The sequence below is a fragment of the Phacochoerus africanus genome, chromosome 11 (genome assembly GCF_016906955.1).
Source record: "Phacochoerus africanus isolate WHEZ1 chromosome 11, ROS_Pafr_v1, whole genome shotgun sequence".
Lineage (NCBI taxonomy): Eukaryota > Metazoa > Chordata > Mammalia > Artiodactyla > Suidae > Phacochoerus > Phacochoerus africanus.
The window spans coordinates 105,358,555-105,382,931 of NC_062554.1; positions in this window are offsets into that span (position 1 = coordinate 105,358,555).

Here is a 24,377-nt window from a genome sequence, read left to right on the forward strand (position 1 = left end):
CTTAGAGCATTCACCTTCTAGTTTCGGGAAGCAAAAAAGAAAAAAAAAAAAAAAAGAAGCACACATATATATCAGCAGATGGTGTTTCCACACCCCTGAATCTGGACTTGATCGTGTAATTTGGCTTGGCTAATGGAATAAGGCTGAAATGATGGAGCTCCAGTTCCAAGCCTGGGCCCTGAGAGTTTTTGTCTGTTTCCTATTTACACTTGCTTTCTCGTGCTTCTGCTATTGCATGAAAGGGACATGCCCAGACTGGTTGGCTAATCCCAGGAGACTGGAAAGATAGGGACCTCTGAGCTAAATTCAGCCCAGGTCATTTAACCCCTGGCTGGCTACAGATGTGTGAGTGAACCATCTGAGACCAGCAAGCCTGGCCTAGATTAGCCAACTCCTCAGCTGATTGGCAGATAAGTGGGATTGAACAAATGGTTTTTGTTTTAAGCACCTGAGTTTTGGGTGTTTTGTTATGTAGCAATAGCTGACAGCTAAAAATATTTATCATGTTCTGCTCCAGGTCCTTTTTGTCTAAGACTTGATTTTAAAAATATTTAATTTAGGAGTTCCTGTCGTGGCGCAGTGGTTACCGAATCCGACTAGGAACCATGAGGTTGCGGGTTCGGTCCCTGCCCTTGCTCAGTGGGTTAAGGATCCGGCGTTGCCATGAGCTGTGGTGTAGGTTGCAGACGCGGCTCGGATCTGGCGTTGCTGTGGCTCTGGCGTAGGCCGGTGGCTACAGCTCCGATTCAACCCCTAGCCTGGGAACCTCCATATGCCGCAGGAGCGGCCCAAGAAATAGCAACAACAACAACAACAACAACAAAATATTTAATTTAAAATTTAATGGAAATTTGATATGGTGTAATAAAATGTTAAGTCTCAGTTTGTGTGAAAAATTTGAAATAAAGGAAGTATCTACATCTCCTTTACCACCTACCAACCAAATTTTGTCAAGAAATTGTGGAACTTGAAGGTTGGCTGGTTGAGTGCATTGTAAACTGTGACAACTTAACAACAGAAATGTTTGATATTCTTTGCCTGGATAGACCTTAAATTATTGAGTCTTCCATAATATGAGGTCTCTGTTGAATCCTTTATATAAAATGCAACTACCTTAGACTGTTATTATTTCCATTTAATGGATAAGGAAAGTGAGGTGTAGAGAGGTTGAGATCCTACAATGTCTACTAACTTCCAGGGTGATGGGCAATGCAGGAAACTAGATGACTACTAATTGTCTAAAAATTTTTTTTTTTTTTTTTTGACCACAGGACACAGTTGAGGAATGTACCATTGCTGTAGGTGGTTGAGGTCAATTATTCACTCGGGCTCTGAGATATAGCCTAGGTTTATGCAACATATGCCTTCTGCTTTCTGTACTCAGAGCCTTAAATTTCTAGTGATTTATGACCTTGATTTTGCATATTCTCCATGACCCTTGATGTTTTCAACCCTACACTTCATACTAGTAACACTCTTGTTCTCTGATCCCTGCGTCCATGTCTTTAAAATATTTTCTATCTTATCAGTTTTCTTTGCTGCTTTGAGTTAAACTTTAGATTTCCCAGCTCTGTCTATATCACTTCTTCAGAATAATGATCTCACCTCTGCCCTTTGGCTCATACAAACTGGACTTAAGTAGAAATTGGGTCATTCCTACCCCCTCTCTACTTTCTTGGCTCTCAATAAATTCTTAACCCTTTGTTTCCCTCTAGTGGCCTTTTGAAATACTGCATCTCTATGATTTTCCTAAGCCTCTGAGTTGGTAGCAATTGTTGAGACCAACCATTTTAAAAGATGTAGTTAAATGTTTCCAATTCATCTCTGACTGGGTTCAGCCTCCTTCATAATGCTAAATTATATGTTTAAAGAATGTATGGTCATTTAAATGAAATATTTGAAGCAAATTAATGAAAATTACTTCAGACAGCCTACTCTAGGAAAGGTCTACTCAAGCATTTTGACCTCCAGTTAATAACCCTTTTAACAGATAATTTTCCTTTCAGTGTTAATGAGAAGCCAACAAATAAGTTAGTCAACATTTACTGAACACTTATCAAGTACTGCACGCACTTCTAGATACGACGGTCCAGCTGGATGAAAATGTCCTTCACTATATTTCACAAACAGTTCTGCTATTATCATCATGAAAAACAAAGTGGGAGTTCCCTGGTGGTGCATTGGGTTAAAGATCTGGTGTTGTCACTGCTGTGATGTAAGTTCAATCCCTGGGCCAGGAACTTCGATGTGCCATTGGTGTGACCAAAACAAAAACAAAAACAAAATAACACACACACACACAAACAACTTACATGACTTACATGGGGAGGAAAAGTTAAGAGTTGCTTTTTCTTTTTCTTTTTTAGGGATGTACCTGTGGCATACGGAGGTTCCCAGGCTAGGGGTCAAATTGGAGCTACAGCTGCTGGCCTTTGCCACAGCAGCGTGGGTTCTGAGCCATGTCTGTGACCTACACCACAGCTCATGGCAGCAACAGATCCTTAACCCACTGAGCAAGGCCAGGAATTGAACCCACATCCTCATGGATACTAGTCAATTTCTTAACCCACTGACCCACAACAGGAACTCCAGAATTACCTTTTCTAATCCCAAGTGAGTCTGTGCTGCTTTTATAGTGCTGGTTTGGTTAATCATAATGAGATTAGAGAAGTCATAGATAATGGGATAAATAAGACAAGATTTATGGTAAACCAAATTGTCCATAACAAATATACAATGAGTAAATTCGATTTTCCACAAATATCATAGTAGTCTCTAAGTAAATGATTGTGTAATAGTAAATCATTGCAGCTAAAATAGAGTTTCACAAGACAGCCCAATTTCATGATTTGGCTTGAAAAGGCTTTCACTTCAACTTGGCCAGTGTTTGTATTTTTAGTGTCTTCAAGATAGCTCTGGGCTTATTTTCTCAAAGCATCTTGTGACCTGTATTTTCACCTTCTTCAAGTTCCTTAACTGTCTTTGGAAGCTGTAGCCTCTGATTTCAACTCTAATCTTAACCAAGGTGAATCAAGTCTCGTTTGTAATTTATGCAGACGTAACACTGATGGCCAAGGTTACTGACCTAAAGGAGTTTACATGTTTGCAAGGGAGAGAGCTGGTGAGTGTGCAGTTAAATCTGTAGCCCAGTGGAGCAATGCCTTTACCAAGTCAGGTTTTTTTTTTTTTTTTTTTTCCCCTACTCTCTCTCTTTGTCTCTAATCCTAGATGGCTTGTTTTAAGGAGAGTATTCAAAATACTACTCCGTTCAACACATGCCATGGTACAGGCAATAGCTGTTAATTCTTAGAGGCATCTACTGACCTTGGCTGGCTTCATTTGGCCCCGGGTCCTGAGGGACTGGAAATTTGATGACCAGTGAGGCCACTTTCTTGTGCTATGCCCAAGGGCATACAACCTCAACCTGGAAGCTTAGTGCCTAGGATCTTCTCTAGAAGGTCAGAACCTTTCAGTGAATTTCCCTTTGCCCATTTGGGAGTGAGGAAGTCTGAACCAGGACATGCTGGATCCTCACCCTTCATTTCCTTCTCTCAAGACCCTTCCCCTGAAGGCTAACACCATGGGACAGGTCCAGGTTTTAAGGAAAAGAACACAGAATTAGGCATGAAAATTAGATGTGAACAAGGGGGAGGAGGGAGGCAGTAGCATGGGCAGGGAGTTTGGGGTTGGTAGATGCAAACTCTTACATTTAGACTGGAGAAACAATGAGCTCCTCCTCTATAGCACAGGGAACTATATCCAATCTCTTGGGATAGACCATGTGAAGGAAGATAATATGAGAAAAGGAATGTGTATATATATGTATAACTGGGTCACTTTGCTGTTCAGCAGAAATTGACACAACATTGTAAATCAGCTACATTTTAATAGAAAAAAATGTTTATGTAAACCAAGACCCAAATAAATTGCAAAAAAATTAGGTATGAAAGTGAATGTTTATTTAGAATGAGAAAGAAGTCATCGCAGATTTTTAAAAATTTAGGCTAATAAAACAAGAAATGTCACAAAAATCCAGAAAAATAATATTAACTGCTTAGCATCCCCTATAATATTTTCCCTCTATATCTGTGGGTGCAACCTTTTGAGTACATGTTCACGTGTGAAAGATTTTAGAATATAATTTTGTAAGAGATGACAGAAGGATGGTGCTATGGATTGGATGCTTGTGTCTCCCCCACCTCAGTTTAAAGGTTCAAGCTTAATCATCATTGTCTTGGCGTTTGGAGGCAGGGCCTTTGAGAGGTGATTAGGTCATAAGGGCAGAGATACCAACATTGAAGGAAGACCCTCCACTAGCAAGAAGATGACAACTCACCAAAGGCTCAGATGGTAGTTAGCATTTTTCAGCAATAAGGTAGTTTTTACTTAGGTACGTACATTGTTTATTTTAGACATAATGCTCTCTCACACTTAATAGGCTCAGTATAGTGTAAACATAATTTTTATATGCACTGGGAAACCAAAAAGATTCACGTGCCTCCCTTAAATTTTTTTTTTTTTTGTCTTTTTGGGGCCGCACCCTTGTTATATGGAAGTTCCCAGGCTAGGAGTCAAATCAGAGCTGCAGCTCCCTGTCGAGCCTACACCATAGCTCATTGCCACGCTGGATCCTTAACTCACTGAGCAAGGCCAAGGATCAAGCCTGTGTCCTCATGGATACTAGTCGGGTTCGTTACTACTGAGCCATGATGGGAACTCCTTTTTTTTTTTTTGGTGACTCGATTTTGATATTTGTTTTATTGCAATGGTCTGGAACACAACCCGAAGTCTCTTTGGGGTTGGTCTGACAGGTGTCCATGCAGGTGAGAAGCCTTGATGCTTACAATTGATTTGATTCGTAGCGAATACTCCCCTGCCCTTCCCTCTTAATGAGGAACACTTTCTCAGGTTGGAAACCTTTGTCATCACCTCTTTAACACGGGAAGAGTTTCTTCCTTCCCTTCTCCTTCAGCTCGCCTTACCTCTGCTCCTCGACCCTGGCAATGAGCTTCCTCCCTCCTCTCTACTGATACCCCCTCTGCTAAGGCCAGCAGAAGTTGGAATGCCAGCAGTGCCTCCACGCCTATTCATTGGGCCTCCTCACAGTATTTTCAAGTTGCTGCATTTTCCCTCCTAGAAACATCTCCTTTGGCTTCTGCGACATGACCCCTGCCCCTCACTGTACTGATTTCCTCTCCTACCCGCCTATTGTTTCTGTCTTTCTAAATGTTGGCATTCCTCCAGGTTCCATCCTTTTAGTCTGCACACAGCCTGGAGTGATGGCATCCACTCCCATGCCAGTGGCTGATACCCCTGTGCTCTGACTCCCAGGTCCAGATCTTCAGCCCAGACCTTTGTAACTACCCACTAGACTATGGACTCGAGGCAGGGACCATGTATTACTCATATTTGCATCCTTAGTACTTAGCAGCAGGTGCTTAATAAATGTCTGAATGAGTGAATAAATTAGTGAGTGCTTGCTAGTGAGACTGAGGTTATACATTATTAAGCTGGAATGCTCAACCATGTATGAAGAACTTTATACAGAGTGGAAAGTACAGTGCTTCCTGCCAGAGTGACTTTGTCATCCCATTTAACTATCCATCAGAGAAGGGAAGTCTTAAATGTGAGAAAAATGAAACAAAACAAGAAACCCAACAGATCAACTCCATTTCACATGGAGATCAGAATACATACTGCATGTTTTCATGAGAAACTCTTTGGAACCCTCTGCCGTTCTTCCATTCTGGGTGGTTCTGAAAAAAATATACTTTAGCAGTTGGGTTCACCTGGCAAAGAAATGTAGAATTTCTTTAAACATTTTTTCCTGTTCCTTCAGTTGTAATTGATGACAGCTTCAAAATTTCTTAGACTGACATATATAAAATTGGATGACATCTCTTTGTTGTGCCACTAATAAGCTCTTTCATCTGTTTTGAACATATTTTCCCCTTGAAGTCTGAATACATGCCTGGGCTCTGTCTAAACACAAATTGTTTGAACAAAGAGGAAAAAGATCTGATTTAAGAAATTATTGTGGATTTCCTGCTGTGGTGCAATGGGATCGGCAGTGTCTTGGGAGCTCTAGGTTGCAGGATTGATCCCCGGCCTGGCACAGTGGGTTAAAGATCTGGCATTGCCACAGCTGTGGCTTGGATGCACTGCAGCTTGGGTCTGATCCCTGGCTCAGGAATTCCATATGCCGTGAGGTGGCCAAAAATGAAAAACTAACAAAAGATATTCTCAGAGTTAATAAATCCATCTATGTGCTGTTCCTAGAAATAGATAAAAGGTATAAAAGTGGATAAGAAAATATATATTAAAAAAGAAGAAATCATTTTCCCTGAATGGCACTAAAATCTAGTTTGAATTCTTTCACTCTTTTCCCTCCAAACAATTGTTTTTTTTTTTTTTTTTTGTCTTTTGTCTGTTGTTGTTGCTATATCTTGGGCCGCTCCCGCGGCATATGGAGGTTCCCAGGCTAGGGGTTGAATCGGAGCTGTAGCCACCGGCCTACGCCAGAGCCACAGCAACGCGGGATCCGAGCCGCGTCTGCAACCTACACCACAGCTCACAGCAACGCTGGATCGTTAACCCACTGAGCAAGGGCAGGGACCGAACCCGCAACCTCATGGTTCCTAGTCGGATTCGTTAACCACTGCGCCACGACGGGAACTCCCCAAACAATTGTTCAGTACAATAAAAAATTTGGTAACTTAATTGAATTAACACAGTATCATCTAGATGATAACATTCTCTTAGGCTGTATAGTAAATCAGAATTCTATTCTGCTGCTAATATCTTGAGCTTTATCAGAGTCACTATTAGAAGACTGAGTTCATTTAGACTTTGGGGCTCTGTTCTTAGGGTGTGGTCCCCAGCCAGTAGCAGCAGTACCTGGGAGCTTGTTAGGAATGCAGATTCTAGGCCCTTGCCCCAGACCAACTTGATCAGAAACTCTGGGGTCCTGGCTGAGCCATCTGGATTTTTAAATAAGCCCCCTGATGATTGCAAAACACACTCAGGTTTGGCACCTGATTTAGAGGGAGTTCGAACACCACTGTGCATGTGAAGATGTTCTATTAAGAATGTCATTACTGATGTTTTTCTTTAAAAATAATGTATTTTAGTAGTTCCCATCATGGTTCAGTGGTTCATGAGCCCAGACTGGTACCCATGAGGATGTGGGACCCATCCTTGGCCTCACTCAGTGGATTAAGGATCTGGCATTGCCGTGAGCTGTGGTGTAGGTCACAGATGTGGCTCGGATCCTGCGTTGTTGTGGCTGTGGTGTAGGCTAGCAGCTGTAGCTCTGATTCGACCCCTAGCCTGGGAACCTCCATATGCTGCTGGTGCAGCCCTAAAAAGACAAAAAGACAAATTAATGTATTTTAGGTAATACTACATAGATGCTGTATTTTCTGAAGCAAACTAATTTATCTGGCTGTTTCTTTCATTGTTGAGTGTCTGGGAGACAGGTGACATCATCTGCCATGATTGGGTGCTAAGTAGGATACATTTTTACAGTGGGTATAGAGGAAATGGGTGCTAAGTAGGATACATTTTAACAGTGGGTATAGAGGAAATATTCTCAGGTCTCAGTATTGTCTTCAGTATGGTTGATTATCAGAGGACCTGATAGGTTGAATGCTTGCTAAAATTACACAGGTCATTATTAAATTTTCATATCATTTGTATATAATATTATTTTCATTCAATTGGCATCGCAGAACCAAGAAATCAGATTTGGGGTTGTCATTTTATTTTATCATTTGCCATTAACTGAGCTGAACTTACTTTTAAGTTTCCTTTTTTTCCCCCTAAGCTTTTCCTTCTGCGTTCATGGTTGGGGTGTTAATAGCATGTCAAACTAATTGCATTCCTCATGGTCTAATTCTATTCACTGTCATTTTTGGCAGTAAAACTCTGAGTTTGGCATGTTCTCACACTGACACAGGCTTGCTAAATTAGCTGAGCAGAATCTCAGAATGCTAGAATAAATCCAGGCAGAATAAATCCAAAAATATCCTCAAGGATTGTACAGGACGTTTAAGAATTCTGGTCAGCTCATGTGCCCACTCCAGGGAAAGCTTGTTCTGATGACCTCACCCTTGCCACTCTGCTTTTATTGATGATGGTGTTTGCTTTCAGTGTGTGTATTAATGCGCTAGTGAAGGACTTCTTGGGCTATGTATGACATGGCAGAAACCCAACTCAAACTGATTTCAGCAAAGACAGACTCTATTAATTCTCCTAAATTAAAAAGACCAGGAAGCATCTGGCTTCAGGCGTGGCTGGCTCCAGGGGTTCCAATGGCATTGTGTTAGTCTCTAAAATGATTCCCCGAGATTCTTGCCTCCTGGTATTCTTGCCCTAATTCCCTCCTCTTGAGTGTAAGTTGGAAGTGAGAAATGTGAATCCTAGAGCTTATTCTTTTAAGTTTTGCCACACAGGGATTTGTTATCAGTACCTGATATGGTTACAATGGGGTTGTAAAGAGTCCTTCATTTGATGTTTTTTCCAATAGACAAAATCCACAGATTGTAACCCATGGTTCTTAAGGTCTAGGAATCAGTTACATTTTTTCATTTTCTTTAAGGGCTTTGATGAGTCTTGACAAGAGTGTAGAATACCGCCTTCAAGAAGTGCTGGTTCATATGTACCTTGATCTAGATGCCTAGGTTGCCCAGCACTTACTTCAGAAGGAGACAGTTGGAGTTCCCGTCGTGGCGCAGTGGTTAACGAATCTGACTAGGAACCACGAGGTTGCGGGTTCGGTCCCTGCCCTTGCTCAGTGGGTTAACGATCCGGCGTTGCTGTGAGCTGTGGTGTAGGTTGCAGACGCAGCTCGGATCCCGCATTGCTGTGGCTCTGGTGTAGGCCGGTGGCTACAGCTCCGATTGGACTCCTAGCCTGGGAACCTCCATATGCCGCAGGAGCGGCCCAAGAAATAGCAAAAAGACAAAAAAAAAAAAAAAAAAAGAGGAGACAGTTGATGTTACCAAAGAGGGCAGACCTAAGGTTGAGGAGTACCACGGGAAGAGCTTTTGGCCATGGAAGATTAAAAGCCTCTGAAAATTTAGCCAGCTGTGTTTTAATTGTGTTGTTTATTCTATTAATCCTGATGATTGAGGGTGATAGGCACAGGGAAAATTCTGCATTATTGGCCAAATCTTACAAATGGATTTAATAACCTGTCAATAAAATGAATTTCCCTGTCACTATGCAACTCAGAAGGAATTCCTCAAACTGGAATTATTCTTGCCAAAAGTAATTTGCCTGATGTTAAGACTGTTGCTCTTTTACAAGGAAATGCTTCCACCCAGTGTGAAATGTGAATGCCATTACCAGGATGTATTTATAGCCTTGAGAGGAAGGCACCAGGATAAGGTCTAGTTGCCATATTTTAAAGGGTCCCTTAGAGAGGGGAAAGTGAGAGCCACAAAGGGGTTTACCAGGATTATATTTAGGACATATAAAACATTGGTCATAAATCTTTGAGCTATAGTGAGAGAAGAGAAGGTTGTTTTCCCCATAATATATCTTTTTTTTTTTTTTTGGTTCAGGTGCCCAGTGGATCAGGGAATGTCCACTGTTGGAGTAACAGTAATTGAGCACTTCTAGGTACCATAAGCCTCTTACTTGATTCAAACCATATTTATGAGTTGGGGTCAAAAAAAATCTCCCTTTTTTCTTACAGGCCTGCTTTTTATTTTCTCAAGCCTGCAAAAGAAATTTCTTAGCAGCTTCATCAGAGTTATGTTTGAGCAGAGTACATTCTCAAAATTGAGAGGGAACAAGATTTAGGGCAGCTCGTTTAGCTTCAGCATCAACCAATCAATTCCCTTTGGCTTCTATTGAATCAGATATGGGATGTCCAGGTCCCTCCCCCCCCACCCCCCGCTTTGGTATTTTTAGGGCTGCACACTCAGCATATGGAAGTTCCCAGGTTAGGGGTTGAATTGGAGCTGCAGCCCTACCACAGCCACAGCCACAGCCATGCCAGATCTGAGCCATACTTGCAACCTACACCACAGCTTCATGGCAACACCAGATCTTAACCCACTGAATGAGAATTTCCAGGTATTTTAATGTTTGGGCAGTTGAATGGAGTCTAGTAGTTTTGAGACTAGCTGTCCATTCATTATAGGCTAGTTAAAAGATGTGAGAAATCTTTTCTGTTCCCATAGCATTCCAAAATCATGAGCTACTCTGAAGACATAGTGGCTGTTAGTATAAATATTGGGTATTTGATCTTTGGCTAATTGACAAGCTGTAATCAGTGCATCAGTTCAGCTTGTTGGCTTAATTTGGTGTCTGGTAAATAATAACTTTCAGTTATTTCTGCCACTGAAGTTGGTGCATACCCAGATCGATTTTTCATCCTTTAAATAGGATCCAGTGTTATCAATGAGAGCTTCTTGTAAATCAGTACCAGGAGTGAGAAGATAGCATGATGCAGTCAAGGTTGCTGTCATTTGAGGTGCTGGAAGCAAAGTTGTTGGGTTAAGCTGTTATGCTGAGACAAAGTAGTATTGGGGGAAGAGATAAAAGTGCTTTGTAAGGGGCCAGGCAACTCACTGAATAGTGTTGAAGATGTTGAGAATTTGAGAGAAATTCAACTAAATGAGGACCATAGTCAGAGGAGACCTCATTATAGGTTCTTCAGGAGCTTTGCATAAGAGAGCTGTCACTAAAATAGCCCTTATGCAAGGTGGGAACCCTTTTGCCACTGAATCTAAGTGTTGACTATAATATTCTCTGGGTTGGTGTGGTCACCATGCCTCTCAGTTTATACACTCAGGGCTTTTCCTCTTTCTTCATACACAAAGAGGAAAAATGGTAATTTATAGTTAAGATCACCTAATGCTGAAGCCTGTGCTGATACACATTTTAAAGCATTTATATCCTTTTTCGCTTTCTGTTGTCCATTGAATTGAGTATGGCTGGTCAGACTTCAGTAACGCATAGAGAGGTTGGGCAATGAGGGAAAATCTAGGTACCCAACATCCTGCAATATCTGGTTAGATCTTGAAATTCTCTCTGTTGTTGCTGTGTTTTGGGGAGTGAGAAAGCTAGAATTCCCTTAATTCTTTCAAGATCAATCAGTAATTCTTCCTGAGCTATAAAGTGACCTACATGTTTTAAGCTTAATTGTATTTTGTCTTTGACACCTTATGCCTCTTAGAAGCTAATTGTTGCGATAGATGAGTCGTGTCTCTTTGGCAGTCTCTTCACTTCTAGAACACAAGTCAGCTGCACATTGAATTAAAGCAAAGCTGTTAGGAAAGTGTACATCAGCCAAATCAGTTTCAAGTATTTGAGAAAAACAAGGCTTTTATATAGGCTTGTGGCCTAACCGCCCAGGTACATGGATGATCTTCTCATGTGAAGGTAAAGAGGCTTTCTTTTTCTCTTGGAATGCTAAGGAATGCACTACACACATCAGTTACTAAGAAATAATGGCTGCTGGGAAGACTGAGAGCAGAGTGTGAGAATTCCTAAGAACCACAGGGTGGCAAGGAATCACAGTATTATCTATAGCTCTCAGGTTCAGCTTTTTCTGTTTGGCTTCTTACCAATAAACTGAAAGTATTGCAAGGATTGGTGTAAGGAATTATAAGTCTTTTCTGAAGGAAATCCTGGGTAATAGGTCTTATTCCATTTATTGCTTCTGGTCTGAGTGGGTATTATCAGATATTGGATGGAGGCTTGGGATTATTGATAGTTACTTTATTAGAAGTATAGCCATTTTAATTTTCCCAATATCTGAGGAAGAAGATGGCCACAATTCCACAGGCACTTGTAATAGTAAATCATTGATTTCCTTTTGATTTGTCTGAATTTGTGTTTTTATATCCATTATTTTTTCAGTAATTATGTTCTGATCTTCATTTATATCTTCTAAATCTAAAGTCATCTAACCTTTAGATGAAAAGTTAATGTGGGCATTATATGCCTCTAAAAGGTCCTGTCAGGTGAATTGTCACCAAAAGGAATACATGCCTTCTGTGATAGTTCCTAGCTGAAAAGTTACTGGCTTTGATTTAAAAACCTGCATAGCATATTTGTCTTTCTCAGACTTACTTCACTTAGTATGATAATCTCTAGATTGATCCATGTTGCTGCAAATGACAATATTTCATTCTTTTTATGGCTGAGTAATACTCCATTGTGTATGTGTGTGTGTGTGTATATATATATATATATATAAAACGTCTTATTTCCATCATTTTTTGATGGACATTTAGGAGATGTAGAGAGAGAGAGAAATACCATATGATATCATTTATATGTGGAATCTTAAAAAAATGATACAAAAGATCTTATTTGCAAAACAGGAATAGACTCGCAGATATAGAAGACAAATTTATGGTTCTCAAAGAGGAAAGGAAGTGGGAGGGATAAATTAGGAATTTGAGATTAACAGTTACACACTATTATATGTAAGATAGATAAACAACAAGGGCCTACTTTACAGCACAGGGAACTATACTCAATATTTTGTAATAGCTTATAATGGAAAAGAATCTGAAAAAAAATATAAAACTGAATTGCTTTGCTGTACACCTGAAACATTATAAATCAACTATACTTCAATTTAAAAATTCTTAAATCATTTGTGTTAAAAAAACCTGCCTAAGAAAATTTGAAACCCCTACCATTTGATTGTTTATTCTGAGGGAGAGGGCAATGAATAAGGGTCAGGGTAAGAATAGATAATGTTGGGAGTTCCCGTTGTGGTGCAGAGGAAATGAATCTGACTAGTATCCATGAGGATGTGGGTTTGATTCCTTGCCTTACTCAGTAGGTTGGGGATCTGGCGTTGCCATGAGCTGTGGTGTAGTTTGCAGACGTGGCTCAGATCCTGAGTGGCTGTGACTGAGGCATAGGCCAACAGCTACAGCTCCAGTTTGACCCCTTGCCTGGGAACTTCCATATGCCTCGGGTGCAGCCCTAAAAAAAAAAAAAGAAAAAAAAGGAAAACAAACAAGAAAGAACAGATAGTGCAGTGCCAGTGTCTATAGGACCTTAGACATTTCCCCTCTGATCATTATTTCAATTTTTCCTAAGGTATTTTTGATGAAGAGGGGAAATACCCTTTCATAATCCTCAGAGCACCCCTATTGCTTTTGAATTTTACCTTGCTCTGACTCTTGCTTAAAATGGTGGCAGTCTCTTTTAAAATGTCTAGGGTTTTTTTTTTTTTTTTTTTTTTTGCAGTAAAAGCAGGTGCGGTCATTGCAAGCCTGGCTGGCATTTGGGCAGGTTAATTTTGGAGGGCTGCCAAACTGCTGTAGCTGCCCATTCATAATTTTGGCAGCTTTTTCTTTTGCCTCTTTCTGTAAGGTTTTAGAAAGCTTATCAGCACTAGTGACAAGGGCATTAGGATGTGAAGTAGTCTAGTCATGTCTTCTAGTTAGCCATGCCAATTCTTTATCCAGTCCTTCTAGAAAAATGGAATTTAATACTGGATCATTCTTATAGTTCAGGAAACTGTCTGAATCCATGCCAGAATGTTGTTTGAATGTCTTTTCAAGTCTTTCTAAATAATACAAAATAGCTTCTCCTGGCCTCTGTTTGCCCTGATGGATCTTTGACAATCTATAGTCTGTGGGAAGATTTTCGGGATAGCCTGATAAAAGTTGTGGGCAATTCCTCTACAGTTCTGGCAGTCTGTAGCCTCAGGCTTGTGAAAACCCTCCATAGGTGCCTTCCAACTTATCTCTTCGAGCCATTCTTTTGCTTTATTTTCAGAGACTGGTAAAGGTACAAACTGGTACAAGTCTGAATATCCAGGCTTGTAAGTTCTTCCTATAAGATCAAATTCTTTAGAAAACACTAAAGGGTCTTATAAGGCATTTGGAAAACCCTTAGTTAAATTCCTAAGTTCTGTCCTAGTTCAAGTGGTATAGGTAAGGGGAGGTTCCCCTTGGCTTGTGGGCTTCTCCTTAAAGGGAGCACCTATCACCTTGGGGTTGCTTTCGTTTTCCACCTCAGATACAGTACATTTTTCTTTTGGTGTTGGGGGAGAGAGAGCGAGAAGCTCAGGGCAGGGAAGCTCAGAAGAGGATAGAAAGAGGCCAGTGGAGGAGGGGCAGGAGGAGAAACAGTGGCTTCTGGGGCTTTTTCTTATTTAGCCACTCTTTCTAACAATGCTCGGTTTGCTTCTTACAGTGAGGCCATTTTATTATTTCCTCGTTTTGAGGCTTCCAGGCACCAAGTAAATACCTCCCATTCTGGTTGTTTGACGTAAAAATCAAACAAGCTGGCTTTTTCTAATTGAGCATGCAAATAAATCAATTTGAATAAATCAAAAGTGCCCCATTTGGCCATATCTGGAACGGGTTACCTTTGGTTGGATTTTCCCATTTGGTTAAATACTTACAAGTGTCAGTCCCATAGGTATTATACATAAACCTGGCCAGTGTTCCCAGAGGTGGCTGTCTGTACGGGAGCTATTTGGTCTTTGAGACAAGGTTTCCAATCATTACCTTGGTGGCCTAATGCAGATATGAGGTCTGATCTGAACAATTTTCTAAAGGCAATGTGATGGATGGCATATATGCTGCTTCTGACTCTGGCTCCCCAAGGAATTACCCTTGGGTCTGTCTGATTCTCTTACATGTCTCAGGGTCACCCTCCCACAATTTAAAACTGCTCTGGGTGCTTAGGGCACAGGTGATCAGCCTTTATTATGCTCCCTGGTGAGCAGAACTGACATAGTGGTTACAGTGGGACCACTACACCTCAGGAGGATTGATCCTCAGACCCTTTTTTGGCTACCCCATGGCATATGGAGTTCTCAGGCCAGGGATCAGATCCAAGCCGCAGTTGCAACCTAAACTGCAGCTGCCATAACACCGGATCCTTAACCCTTTACCTACTGGGCTGGGAATCAAATGTGCATCCCAGGATGCCACCAGTCTCGTGCCACAGTGGGAACTCTGCTCCTCAGACATTTTTGATGGGTTCTCAGTCACCTGAGAACTCCTAGTGGCCAGAAGGAGCAGATGACCCTTTTTCTTTGGAGCTGAGCAGGTTCAGTCTCTCATTTTATTAGCAAATAGTTTGTTCAGACCATATGTCAATTGAACCAAAATTAACATAGATTAGCCACCTATGTTTCCCTAGGCTTCTTCCCTGGGTCCCTCCAATCCATGCCCAGGAAAAAGCATTGGTGCCCTTTAAGATTCTAAGTCTTAAGCAAATCAATAAACCAAAACCAAACCAGAACAATCCACAACAAACCCAAAGCAGCTAGAGTAAATTTCAGAATGTCATTTAAAGCAATGAGCACATGAGGAGTCCCGAGAAGCTGATGGGGCTCCAAAGGGCCCATGCTGGTACAGAGCCCTGATTTGAGGTGGACTTTGATGTCCTTTGACATCCTGCCAACTATGCCAAGACAATGCCAATGAAAAAATCCATTAATGGTCAAGCTGAGAAGAAAGAAAAGAGAATTTTATTTCAGCAAAACTGAGGACTATAACCCAGGAAGCAGATTCTCAGAAACTCGGGGAACTGCTCCACTGATCAGGAATTAGTTTTATACATTTGTATACATTTTTGAGATGCAGTTTTATACATTTTTGAGACTATGTACCATATTGACAGGTTAGTATTGTGCACACAGTTCATTAAGATTTTTTTAGTACATGTACAGAACAAGCCTTTGGTCAATGTGACCCCTTGTATGAGATGAAAAAGAAGTATTAATCTTAGAATTACAGTACTGGCAATCTGAAGAAAGAGTCCAGTTTTTCTCAAAGTTTGGTTTCATTCTCCTGCTTTGAAGAGGTTTGTTTAATGTATAATTTAGTTGCACATTGGGAAAAGCCTGCCATAAAGGGCACACGTTTATTTTTTCCTTCAGTCTTAGTTTGATTGTCTTGCCTTGGAAAGTTTGATTTTTCCTCAAAAAGTGTTTATGTTTTGTTTATTAATAATTGCAGACTGTCCCATTTTATGGATCTGGAGTAGTTTATTTAACCATGTTCTTCTGATATTTAGGTTATTCACCCCCGGCCCCGCTTTTTTTTTTTTTTTTTCCAGTATTTTTAGGGCTGCATCTCTGGCAGATGAAAGTTCCTAGGCTAGGGGTTGAATCAGAGCTACAGCTGCTGGCCACAAGCACAGCCACTGCCACAGCAACACAAGTTCCAAGTTGCCTCTGTGACCTACACCACAGCTCATGGCAATGCCAGATCCTTAAAGCACTGAAAAAAGCCAGGGATCAAACCCGCATCCTCATGGATACTAATTGGGTTCATTACTGTTGAGCCAAGATGGAAACTTCTATTTCCCATTTTTTATTTTTTTTATTTTTTTAAATTATTATTATTATTTTTTTTGGCTTTTGTCTTTTTTGTTGTTGTTGTTGCTATTTCTTGGGCCGCTCCCGCGGCATATGGAGGTTCCCAGGCTAGGGGTTGAATCGGAGCTGTAGCCACCGGCCTACGCCAGAGCCACAGCAACGCGGGATCTGAGCCGCGTCTGCAACCTACACCACAGCTCACTGGCAACGCCGGATCGTTAACCCACTGAGCAAGGGCAGGGACCGAACCCGCAACGTCATGGTTCCTAGTTGGATTCGTTAACCACTGCGCCACGACGGGAACTCCTATTTCCCATTTTTTATATCCTAGTGTAAACAGTGCTTTCCTTGATCTAATTTGGTTAGAGTTTTCTGATAAATACCATTCTAGGAGAGAAATTATAGATTAAAAAGTGTGCGTTTTGTATTTCAGTGAATATTGCGAAAAGACCTTTAAAATAGTGCCCCAGTTTATACTCTTTTCCCAACAAGCCTCTCTTACCTTGCGCTCAGGAAAGCCCTGTGCTCTTCAGCTGACTAGGCCGTTGGTACAACAAGCCCATAGCATCCTTACTGCTTCTGTCTCTCCCTTGATCATCACCTGAGTGCTCTCCAAGGTGAGATCATCCTTTCATGCCCAGCTTTCCGCATGGCTCAGGGGGAGATGATATTTTTATTCAGCAAGTATTTACTTTCCCTCCATTTCTACCCTCTTTCCACACACACACCTTCGCAGGAAGAGTATATTTTCTTATCCCACTGATGTTGGGTTGGTCATGTGACTTGCTTTAGACAACGAAATGTGAGTGAGGCAGGAGCAGAGATTTTTTTTTCTCATTTCCTTTTTTTTTTTTAAATTGAGATATAATTTACATATAACATTGTGTAAATTTAAGGTGTACAATGTGTTGATTTGATACATTTTTATATCGCAATATAATTACCAAGTAGGTTTAGGAAGCACCTCAATCCCATGACATAATTTTCATTTCTTTTTTTTGTAGTGAGAACAGTTAAGATCTAGTCTCTTAGGAACTTCGACATTTATAATACAGTGTTATTGACTATAATCATTGTGCTGGGCATCAAATCTCCAAACCTTTTTTTTTTTGTCTTTTTGCTATTTCTTTGGGCCGCTTCCGCGGCATATGGAAGTTCCCAGGCTAGGGGTCCAATCGGAGCTGTAGCCACCGGCCTACGCCAGAGCCACAGCAACGCGGGATCCGAGCTGCGTCTGCAACCTACACCACAGCTCACAGCAACGCCGGATCGTTAACCCACTGAGCAAGGGCAGGGACCGAACCCGCAACGTCATGGTTCCTAGTGGGATTCGTTAACCACTGCGCCACGACGGGAACTCCCTCCAAACCTTCTTTATCCACTGGTTTCAAGAGATGTGCGTACCCTTAAACAACATCTCAACTCCTGTTACCACTTTCATGCTGGTCTCAGCCTGTAAGTAATCAAAGCTGCTTGTGTTTCTTATGATTTCAAGGCGCCCTTCAGTAATAACCATAAGGAAACAACAAAAAAAGTCTTATTACTTATGGGACCTGGAAATTGCACGGCATAGCTGGGGCCAAACAGTGAGGTTGCAGCTAGTGAAAGAGAACACACTCATGGGTCTGGAGCTCTACTTTTATCGGGGTTGATGCGGGGGCCTATGATTTCTCTGGCTCAATCTTTGTTGGTAAATTTATAACATAAGGATGGGAATTTAGCACAGGAAGAGAAAAAAAACAAGTGGCCCAAATGGTCAATTATTAAAGTGAGCCAAGATCTCTAAAACAAAGGAGTCTCAGTGCGGGGAGTGAAGCGGCCTGGCTCTTTGTCTAGTCATGTGGCTGATCATGTGTTTATTGGAGCTAGCCATCTTTGAAGTGGATGTGTGGGCAATCAAAGCTTAAGTCAGGCACTTATGTTCAAAAAATAAAAAAATAAAAAAACCTATCAGGGTTTAAGAGTCCACCACCATTCTACTCTATGTTTCTGAGTTTGGCTTTTTTAGATTCCACATAAAAGTGAGATCATGCACTATTGATCTTTGTCTGATGTATTTCATTTGGCATAATGCTCTATCCATGTTTTTGCAAACTGAAGGTTTTTCTTCTTTCTCATGGGTGAATAATATTTCATTATGTACATGTGTGCACATGTGTGCACACACACATACACACTGTCTTCTTTGTTCATTTAACTGTTGATGGACAATCAAGTTGTTTCTGTGTCTTGGCTGTTGTGAATAATGCTGCACTGAACATGGGCATGCAGCTGTCTCTTCAAGATCCTGTTTTCCATAGTGGCTGCACCAATTTACATACTCACCAACAGAGGACTGTTGTGTGCCTTTGGTGGGAATGTACAATGGTTGCAGAAAACAGCATGGAGGTTCCTCAAAAAATTAAAAATAGAACTGCCTTATGACCAGAAATCCCACTCTGGATATTTACTCAAAGTAAATGAAAACAGGAAAGCAAAAATAAACAAGGACTACATCAAGCTTAAGAACCAGCGATGGTGCACAAGGGTTCCATTTTCTTCACATCATTGCCAATGTTTGTTATCTCTGGTCTTCTGGATGTCAGCCGTTCTAACAGGTGTGACGTAATATTTCATTGTGGTTTTGATTTTTCTTTCTTTGATGGTTGGTGATTTTGAGCATCTTTTCATGTACTGTTGGACATTTGTATATCTTCTTTGGAAACTTGTCTATTCACTTCCTTTTTCCTATTTCTTAATACAATTGTTTGTTTTTTTGTCGTTAACTTATATGGGTTCTTTATATATCTTGGATATTATTCCCTTATCTGATTTCTCCCATTTTGTAGGCTGACTTTTTATTCTGTTGATTGTTTCTTTCACTGTGTAGTCCTTGTTTATTTTTGCTTTTATTACTTGTGCTTTCGGTATTTTATTCACAAAATCATTGGCTGAGGCCAATGTCAAGGAGCTTCTTCCTTATGTTTTCTTAGGAGTTTTATGCTATTGGGTCTTATGTTTAAGTCTTTAATCAATTTTGAGTTAATTTTTGTGAATGGTTTAAGATAGGCTCCAGTTTTATTTCTCTGCATGTTGTTTAGACAGTTTTTCAAACACCATTTCTTAAAGAGACTATCCTTTCCCCATTGGGTGTTCTTGGCTTCATTGTCAAAAGTAATTGACAGTATATTCATGAGATTATTTCTGGGTTCTCTCTTCAGTTCCACTGGTCTGTGTATATATTTTATGACAGTACCATATTGGTTTAATTACCCTAGCTTTGTAGTATAGTTTGAAATTAGGAAATATGGTGCTTTCAGCTAGTTTGTTCTGTGTATCCATGAGCCTGTTTCTGTTTTGTTATAGTCATTTGTTTGTTTTATTTTTTAGATTTCACATATAAATGTCTTTCGGGACCTGGTTTATCACACCCTCCAGATCCATCCATGTTGTTGCAAATGGCAAAATTTCAGTCTTTCTTATGAATGAATGACATTACATCATACATATATGCCATATCTTCTTTATCCATTCGTCTGTTGATGGACACATGGGTTGCTTCCATATCTTGGCTATTATAAGTAATGCTGCTGTGAGTATTGGGGTGCATTGACTTTTCACATTAGTGTTTTCATTTTCTTTGGCTATACACTCAGGAGTGGAATTGCTACATCATATGGTAGTTCTATTATTAATTTTTTTGAGGACCCTCCATACTATTTACTATAAGGAGCTGTACCAATTTACATTTCCACCAACAATGCACAAGGCTTCCCTTTTCTCCCTATTCTCACCAACGTTTATTACTTGTTGTCTTTTTTGATGATGGCATTCTGACAGATGTGAGGTCATATGTAATTGTGGTCTTCATTTGCATTTCCGTGATGATTAGAAATGTTGAGCATCTTTTTAGGTGCCTGTTGGTCATGTGGATGTCTTCTTGGAAAATATTTGTTGGGGTCTTCTGCCTACTTTTAAAAATAGGCATGTATGGTTTTTATATTGAATTGAATGAGCTTTTTATATATTTTGGATATTAGCCCCTTAACAGACATAATGATTGTGAATATCTTCTCTGATTCAGTAGGGTTGTCTTTTCATTTTGATGGTTTCCTTCACTGTGCAAAAGCTTTTAAATTTAATTAGATCCCTAATCCAAATTACAAGCTTTTGCACAGCAAAGAAAATGATTAAAAAAAGATAACCTATGGAATGGGAGTAAATAGTTTCAAACCATGCAACCAAAAAGGGCTTAATTGCCGAAATATACAAACAACTCATCCATCTCAATAGCAAAAAAACCCAAATAACCTAATTGAAAGATGGGAAGAAGACCTAAATAGACATTTCTCCAAAGAAGCTTTATGGATGGCCAGCAGGCACATGAAAAATGCTCATTGTCACTATTAGAGAAGTGCAAATCAAAACTACAATGAGGTAGCACCTCACACCAGTCATTCCATAATGAGAATGGAAGACTTCATCATTAAGAAGTCAACAAATAACAAATGATGGAGAGGGTGTGGAGAAAAGGGTACCCTCCTTCATTGTTGGTGGGAATGTAAATTGGTACAACTACTATGGAAAACACTATGGAGGTACCTCAGAAAACTAAATATAGAACTACCATATGATCCAGCAGTCCCACTCCTGGGCATCTATCTGGAGAAAACCACAATTTAAAAAGATGCATGCACCCCAATATTCATTGCAGCACTATTCACAATAGCCAAGACATGGAAACAACCTAGATGTCCATCAACAGATGAATGGATTAAGAAGATATGGTACATATACATGAAGGAATACTCAGCCATAAAAAAGAACAAAATAATGACATTTGCAGCAACATGGATGGAACTAGAGATTCTCATATTAAGTGAAGTAGATCAGAAAGAGGACAAATACCATATGATATCACTTATATGTGGCACAAATATGGCACAAATTTGGCCATAAAGTAAAATGTGGTACAAACAAGCCTATCTACAGAATAGAAACAAACTCATGCATAGAGAACAGACTTGTGGTTGCCGAGGGGGAGGGAGTGGGATGGACTAGGAGTTTGGGATTAGTAGATGCAAACTATTGCTTTTGGAGTGCATAAGCATTGAGGTCCTGCTGAATAGCACAGGGAACTCTTTCTAATCACTTGTGGTGGAACATGATGGAAGGTAATATGAGAAAAAGATGTGTGTGTTTATCTATATATAACTGGGTCACGTTGCCATATAGCAGAAATTGACAGAGCATTGTAAATCAACTGTAATAAAAAATAAAAAATAAATAAAAAATATTTTCTCAGGAAAAAAGTTTAATTAGGTCCTTTTTGTTTGTTTTTGCTTTTGTTTCCTTTGCTTGAGTAGACAGAGCCAAAATATATTGCTAAGACTTATATCCAAGAGTATACTGCTTATGTTTTCATCTAGGAGTTTTGTGGTTTCAGGTCTCACAGGTCTTTTATCCATTTTGAGTTTACTTTTGTATATGGTGTGAGCAAAATTTTAAATTACGTTACTTTACATGGAGCTGTTCACTTTTCCAAAAACCACTTAGTAAAGAGACTCTCTTCTCCCCATTGTAAAATTTTGCCTCCTTTGTTGTTGATTAATTGACCATATGTGCATAGGTTTATTTCTGGGCTTTCTCTTCTACTCCATCAATCTGTCTTTTTTTGGTTTGTTTCAGTGTCACACTGTTTTGATTATTGTACTTTTGTAATATAGTCTGAAGTCAGGGAGCATGATATCCCCAGCTTTGTTCTTTTTTTTTTTTCCAGATTACTTTGGCTTTTTGGAGTCTTTTGTTGTTCCATAAAAATTTTAGGATTATTCTATTTTTTTTTGTGAAAAATATCATGGGAATTTGCTAGGGATTGAATTAAGTCTGTAGATTGCTTTGGGTAGTAAGGACATTTAAACAGCATTAATTCTTCTAGTCCCTGAACTTGTGGGTTTTTTTCCATTTGTATTATCTTCATCAATGTCTGATAGTTTTCAGAGTATAGTTCTTTCACCTCCTTGGTGAAGTTTATTCCTAGGTATTTTATTCTTTCTGATGTGATTTGTAAATGGGATTATTTTCTTGCTGTTTCTGATATTTCATTGTTAGTGTATGGAAAAGGAACAGATTTATGTATTTTAATCTTGTATCCTACAACTTACTGAGTTCACTTATTCTAATAGTATTTGGGTGGAATACATTAGGGTTTTATATATATAGTGTCATACCATCTATAAGTAGTCACAGTTTTACTTCTTCCCTTTCAGTTTGAATGCCTTTTCTTTTTCTTACCTGATTGCTGTGGCTAGGACTTTCAATATTATGCTAAATAGAAGTAGTAAGAGTGGACACCCTTGTTGCTAATTTTAGAGGAAAAGCTTTCAGTTTTTCACAAAATATATTTCCGAGTTTGTTACTGGAGGATTATTGATTGTCTTTGGTGATGCCATGCTTCCTTGATTCTTCATGTTCCTTGTAGTGTTGTATTGCTGTTTTTGCATTTGAGATAGCAGACACCTCCTCAAACCTTTATGAGTTGCTTTCAGGTAGAAAATACTGTTCGTTGGTCTTGTTACATATGGGTTTTTCTATCTTGTATGGGTACATCTGCTCCACACTTCTCGTTCCCTCTTTTGGCAGAATTCTGAAGCTTGTATAGCTTCTCTGGGGTTTGGTTTGCTACACAAAATTATTGCAGAAATAGTTGACTAGTATAAATTCTTGAGAAATTCTCTATCCATAAGGCAGTATATATAATTTTACATAAGTGCATAATGTAGCTATGGTTATGTCACACATTTTTTACTGCTGTCTTTTTCTTTTCCTTATCAGGTTGGCTAACTTCCCCTGACCTCACTGAAGTGCCCTTTTCATTCCCTCGTAATCCATGTTAGCAAAGTAGTATGTACCTATTAATATTTTTCTCCACATTTTTAATGTATTCATATGCAATAATATGTTTAAAATATGTAGCAAACATTATGCACAGTATTGACCAATCTGAATAAACACTAGCTGAAACATCCAACGTGACTCTATGGGTGTACGCTAGCAGAATGCCAATCCTGTACACACACACACACACACAGACAATAAGAATTTCTGTCACTGTTTATTTTTTGCAAAAATGGAACAGTAGGAGTTGCTGCTGTGGCCCAGTGGGTTAGAAATCTGACTGTGGCAGCTTGGGTCGCTGCTAAGGTGCAGGCTCAATCCTGACCCAGCACAGTGCGTTAAAGGATCCGGTACTGCCACAGCTGTGGCTCAGATTCAATCCCTGGCCCAGAAGCTTCCATATGTCATAGATGCAGCCATAAAAATAAAATAAAATCCATCGTAATTTATTTAAAAAATGTGGAATAACATTTTAAACATTTTGCCTAATTTTTTTTACTGGCTTCCTCTATTAAAAAATTTTTTGGTAATAGTTGATTTATACCGTTCTGTCATTTTCTGCTGTATAGCAAAGTGACCCAGTTTTTTATATATACATATATATGTATGTATGTGTATATATACATGTTTGTGTGTATATATATATATTCTTTTTCTCATATTATCTTCCATCATGTTATGTTCCATCACGAGAGGTTGGCTATAGTTCCCTGTGCTATACAGTAGAACCTCATTGCTTATCCACTCCAAATGCAGTAGTTTGCCTTATTGTTTTTTATACAACAAACAGTCAATCCCTTAAATTCCATCTGTGATACGGCTTTTATTTATTCTTGTTTTTTTTTTTTTTTTTTTGGTCTTTTGTCCTTTTACTGCCGCACCCACGGCATATGGACATTCCCAGGCTAGGGATTGAATCAGAGCTGTAGCTGCTGGCCTATGCCAGAGCCACAGCAACGCCAGATCTGAGCCATGTCTGTGACCTACACCACAGTTCATGGCAACGCCAGATCCTTAACCCACTGAGTGAGGCCAGGGATTGAACCCTCAACCTCATGGTTCCTAGTCTGATTCGTTTCTGCTGCACCACGAAGGGAACTCCTCTTTTTTTTTTTTTCTTTTTATGGCCGCATCCACAGCATGTGGAAGTTCTGGGGCTAGGGTGTTGAATCAGAGCCACAGC